Source organism: Adiantum capillus-veneris, chromosome 7 (assembly GCF_014529385.1).
Source record: "Adiantum capillus-veneris isolate H3 chromosome 7, ASM1452938v2, whole genome shotgun sequence".
Taxonomy (NCBI): domain Eukaryota; kingdom Viridiplantae; phylum Streptophyta; class Polypodiopsida; order Polypodiales; family Pteridaceae; genus Adiantum; species Adiantum capillus-veneris.
In genome coordinates this window covers 28,807,409-28,813,902 of record NC_140937.1, presented here as the reverse complement: position 1 = coordinate 28,813,902, position 6,494 = coordinate 28,807,409, and positions in this window count along the sequence as shown.

Genomic DNA, 6,494 nt, shown 5'->3' with positions numbered 1-6,494 from the left:
AAAAAGAATGCGGTAAAGCTTGACTTTTGACCATACATCGTGCCATTTCCGTCAGTGACCTGTTTTTCCTCTCAGCAACACCATTTTGCTGAGGTGTGTAAGGCACTGTACATTGGTGTTTTATCCCACAACTAGACAAAAATGCATTAAATTCATGAGACATATACTCCCCCCCTCGATCGAAACGAAGGGTGCCCATAGTACATTTCGAGACATTTTCAGCCATAGCCAGAAATTGTTTGAAGCACATAAAAACTTCGGACTTTGCTTTAAGCGGAAATACCCATGCATGCCTGGAGTAATCATCTATGAAAGTCACGAAGTACAGGTAATTTCCCAAGGACGGAGTTTGCATGGGCCCACAAACATCACTATGCACAAGCTGCAACCTGCATGTGGCCCGAACTGAACCATCCTTTGGAAACTTAGAACGCTGCATCTTACCCAAAATACAGCCTTCACAAACATGTTTGACAGGTGCTTCAAGAGGTGGCAAAGAAGCAACCATGTCAGGTCTATTTCTGCAAACACAACAAACTGACAAAATTCAGATGACCAAAACGTGCATGCCAAAGTTTTGCATTTGAAATATCCCTTGAATCTGCAACAGCATTTGCAAAATTTTGTTCACACTTGTCATACAAAGTGAGCTTATACATCCCACGGCACAAAAGCCCAGATGCAACAATATCATCACCGAAACTGAGATCATGAACTGTACATCTGTCATCCACAAATTTCACTACAAGCCCAAGTCTAGCAAGTGCGGATGCAGACAAGAGATTCTTCTTGATCCCAGGTACATAAAGTGCATCAACAAGTGTGAAGGAACTGCCATTAGTAGCAGTGAGCACAATCTTTCCAACTCCCTGAACTGGATAAGAGGCGTTGTTGGCACAAGTGACTGAATTCCCATGAGGGACAGACTCGAGAGAGGTAAACAATTCACGATGTGAGGTAATGTGCTTTGTAGCACCACTGTCGAAATACCACACATGTGAATCTGCAGCAACTAAAAAGCATGCATCATGGACAACAGGATTGTAAGTGCACTCTGTGCTAAAAGCCCATTCTGCATCAACATCATCATTACAGTCTCCTATCACAGAAGACTCAACAATGGCTGCGTTTGTACTGGAACCAGCATTTGCAGTGGAACCACCCTCTTTCTTCTTAGCATCTTTGGCCTTCAACTTAGGACACGACTTGATCAAGTGATCATTGGCTTTACAATACTGGCAACACATCTTCTTTTTTCCCTTATCACCAGAATTACCAGATAAAGTGCTGCCAGCAGAAGCATTAGGAACATAATTTTTGCCACTCGCAGCAGAACCATAAGAAGTGGTTGCATTACTGTTAACACCCTTTCTTTGAGAAGCAATGAAAGCCTGTTCAACTGCACACTGCCTAGTCCTGTTTTTTCTGGAAAGCGACTCTTGCAACAACAATGTGCATAATGCATCAAACTTGAAACCTTCAGGATTTCCTTGGGTCATCAGTCTCCAAGTACTAGCAAAAGTCTGGTAGGAATCTGGTAAGGCATCAAGAACAGTCTACACAAGGGAACTGTGTGAAATGACTTCACCTGCAGAAATAATTTGCTCATTGATATCCTTGACACTAGCAAGGAAAGTGTCCATATCATCTTCCTCATGCATAATCTTCGACTCCAGCTCTTTATGCAGCAAACTAATTTTAGCCTCATTGCGGCTTGCATAAAGACCTGCTAGAATATCCCAAGCCTGTTTTGCAGAATTTGCTGAACGGATGTGAGGAACAATGGTGCGCTTCACAGACAATGCAATCAATGCATGAGCATGCGCATCCTTAAAATCCCAACAAGCTTGTTTTGCCGTAGGCAAAACAACTCTAACAGCTGCAATCCTTGCAGCAAGACCTGCAACATCCTCAACATCGCCTACATCCTCAGAACCAGGACGTACATCAATGCCCTGCACAATGTTCCATACACCCTTTGACACAAGAACATGTTGCATCATATAAGCCCACATAGGGTAGTTGTCCGCATCCAACCTGTCCTCAGCAGCAAACATCTTGAACACATTTTTGTTGTTGTTGTCAGCCATGGTAAATGCTGCACCTGATGTGAAAACTGCCCGAAAATAGGAGAAACGGAGCGGGATCAACCTGTGCTATATAGCACAAACCGTAGAAGACTATAAGGCACCTGTTATGCAGAAAACGGCACTAACAAAAATTCTGCACAAAATGACAAAATAGCCTGTGCAGTAATGCATGTAGTGGAATCGGAGGCCGAAATGAGCCCAAATCAAAATTCTGAGAAGACCAAGATCTTCGAGCCTCCCAAAAGTTTTGTCGACTTGCGAACGCTCGCCAAAGCTCACTGAAATCAGAGAAAGTGAGCAGGCATGTGCTGGAGCAGCTGGCGACTAAGCCCGAGAGGACGTGACCTGCTCTGATACCAATTGTTGGAATTAGGGTTGCAGAGAAACACACACAGCTTGGAGAAGACGAAGGAAGCTCAAGGCACACAAGAGAGTGTATTACTTGGTGTGTAATGGAAAGATAGACAGCCCTAGAGTGATTGGCGTATATACAATGCACGGGGGAAAAAGCCTCCTAAAGAGGGAAAAAATGCCCCTGCGGTCCTAGTGTGTTCACACACATCACTACCACATGTATATGGTAACAAAACTTTGCTGGGTAAGTTTGAAGCAATTCAACTACACCACATCCCAAGGGCTCAAAACCATCAAGCTGATGCCTTAGCAAGCAAAAGACTGCATGAAGTGGTGGTTGGGGCTATAAATCTAAAGCTCCCTCTATTTCAAAGAAGTGACACCATACCCAACATCATGCATTTTTTGGAAATAGGGGAATGTTCACTGGATTTAACAAAAAGACAGAAGCAATGGCTTACCCAGAAGGCCACAAGGTATCGGCTTATCAATGACGGTTTGTATTGTAAGGGTAAGGACCAAATACTCAGGCAGGTCCCTCTTTCTAATGAAATTATGGGGGTAATTTCTAGTTGTCATGATGGTGTTTGTGGTGGTCAATTTGCCCTACATATAACAAGTAGAAAAATCTTGCAGGTTGGTTTTATATGTCCTAGCCTAAATCATGATGTCCACCACTGGTGTAAGACATGGAAATTGTGTCAAAAGGTTGGCACCAGGTCACTCATGCCTAAACCACAGACACCTATCCTTTCATATGGACCATTTGAAAAATGGGGTATAGATTCCATAGGACCATTGCCTAGGGCCAACTCAGGAAAGTTCTACATCATCGTGGGAGTCGACTATATGACTAGATGGGCAGAAGCTATAGCCACAACCAGGATAACAGCTGTAGAGGTAGCTAAGTTTGTCTATGAGCACATATGCTGCAGGTTTGGCACACCATTAGAGATTATCTGTGGTAGAGGACCAGCTTTCAGAGTAGACTTGGTAGGAGAGTTAATGCAAAAACTAGGCATTACAAGGAGGCACTTCTCACCATATTACCCTCAATGTAATGGACTAGTTGAAACGGTAAATGGAATGGTTTGTAAAATTATCACCAAGCAAGTTAACAATCATCCTGGGGATTGGGATAAATATTCACTCCCAGCTTTGTGGGCCTACCAAACTTCATTCAGCAAATCTTTGGGGCTGACCCCATATCATTTGGTTTTTGGCAAGGAGGCAATCTTACCTATTGAGGTGCACTAGCAAGTCTCCAAGTGATGGCAAGCCAGCTTCAACGACCCAGCATGCATTTGAGAGATCACATCCTTGACTTAGAACGACTACATCTGGACAAAGAAGAAGCAATCAATTATTATGCAGCACCAGAAGAACACAGACGTCTTAGTTTTAATCAACACCTTCGGTGCAAAGATTTAAAGAAGGGCATGGTTGGTGCTCCGCTATGACAATCGCTTTGACACATGCAAAGATAAGAAACTCCTACTCCGATGGGAAGGCCCTTTCATCATCAGGAAAAAGTATGCCAATGGCAGCTACCAGCTTATGGAAGCTGATGGTAAGCTTCATAAAACCATAGTAAATGGTTGGAGGCTTAAACCTTATTTTCTACGATTTGATCAGACTCCACCTATCGGCATTCCTGATGAAGAGACACCATCAACCTCCACCTCCAATGACAATGATCAAACAAATGAGTTAGAGGCATAAATGCCCTAACCTTATGGGGAGGACTAATGATACGGGGTTAGCCGCACCGCCTTACAACTTGGTTGGAGAGTTTAAGTTTCTCAGCTTTCAAATCCAAGGCTGCAGGAATAAACCACATTTAAGAGCATGAGGTAAAAAGAACAACAAAAAAAGCGTGTTTTTTCTTATTATTGCCGCCACCAATCTTCTCTCGCTTGCTCACGCGCGTGCAATAGGCCGCCGCATTTTCCCTTTTAAACACCACCTCGTACCTATCCTCCATTATCACCAAAGACAAGCTCTCTCTCCTGCTTGGCTCTGCAAACCCACCATCTCTCTATCTCGTACCTTGCTTCTATGCCACCTAGCCCAATGGGCACATAAAACAAGCCTACATTCTTTTTTTCTCTTTCTCCCATTGGCGGGCCACCATGCTTGGAAAAAAATTCTCTGTCTCTCTCTTCCATTATTCACAAAGCACTCTCTCTTTTACCCCTGTCGCTCGTCCATACCCTTCTGGCGGGCCGCCATCCAAACCCTCTCTCCCTTCCTCGATTCTAATTCTCTCTCTTGCTCTTGGTGTAAGTGGCGCCAAAGGTGCATAATATTCTCTCTCTCTCTCTCTCTCTCTCTCTCTCTCTCTCTCTCTCTCTCTCTCTCTCTCTCTCTCTCTCTCTCTCTCTCTCTCTCTCTCTCTCTCTCTCTCTCTCTCTCATAACCCAACACACTCACACCACCCATCAACCGCTCATCCCCTCACTGGCCCGCTACTCTCCCCACCCCATTGACTCTCACCCCCTCTCTCGTTCTGTGTCAGACCGAGCGAGTACAGTTCATCTCTCTCTCTCTCTCTCTCTCTCTCTCTCTCTCTCTCTCTCTCTCTCTCGCTCTCTTTGTGTTCAATCCCGCAAGGGTGCAGCCAATTACAGTATCACACACACACTCTCCCCTCCCCCTCTCCTAGCCACTCGCTCCCTCCCTCTCTCTCATTCTCGTTCTCTCGTTGATTCCCTGCATAGAAGCAACCATTAAAACAAATATATACATATATATAATAGATATTATTATTTCCCTATGCTATCGTTCATACACACACACACTCTTGCTGCCAAACACACACACAACCCCACATACATATGCACCCATATATATATACAAGCACACACGCTTACGCACACGTACATACTTGGAAAAGCACACGCACACCTATACGCACACACAAGAACATAAAAACTCAAAGGAGTCAACATCTACGCCTAAGATAAAGATGGCCAACTCGCATGACACCGACATTGAAACAAGAAAAGACACCGAAGGCATGCCCGGTCGACCCCAAAAATGGACAAAAGCGTAGCATCTCGGCTTTATGCAACAAAATACCAATTTTGGTAGCATGAAACCTCACACCGACCACCCGAACCACCAACAAAACCCCTTGTAAATACCCCCAACTCCACTCTTCCCTAATAACCAAGCCAATGGTTAGTGGTTTGTAAAAAAAAATCTCCCCACCCCACTCTCTCCTCTTTCTCTATCTCTACCCTCTCTATCTCTCTTACTATAGAGGCATCTAGACTCTCTATAGCGACCAATGGATATTTGCAAGGACCATTAGGTAAGGACCACCTCTCAAGCCTATATAAAGAGGCCTCTGCTAACCACGAGAGCACTAGGGAAGGAAGAACACACTAGCGCCATGCACTCTACATTTCATGCACCACTAAGAACATAATGCACCTCCCAAGCTAGGGAGCTCATAGCATCATGTTTTGTCGCAAGAATGGGCATTTTAGCATTAGTACCATCACCATAATCACCAATCTCCACCCATACCATGGTTGAGTTACTAGTCATGACCACTTCGTGCACATAAGGAAGACACTATTCCCATGCAAGGCAACATGAGCACGATAGGATGGAATGCACTGACACCATGCTACCCCATGCCACTCTCGATGCTAGTGATTGATGTCATCGGTGGCTGCATTGTCTTGATGTTTTCCCTCAACTAACCTCCCGCTAACGTGCTAACCTCTCACTCACTCCAAAACTTTGCCATGCACCATATGGTGCTTGCATTGCATAATGTATCCCTAATACCAAGAGCAAGGTTTGTAACAGTCAAGACCACCGTTTGTAAGTATCATCATCATCAATAAAAGTGTGCAATGCTATCTTGATCTTTGAATCCATTCTCTGTTATCCTTAGCTTTGTTTTCCCCACATTCACGTGATGTTTCATCTCTTGTATATCACTCTACTTGTGCTCCATCACGTGCGGCCTCTCCAGTCAGTTAGTCAGTCAGTCAGTATGCTCCATTCGGACCTTGTCACATATCTTTCTCATAC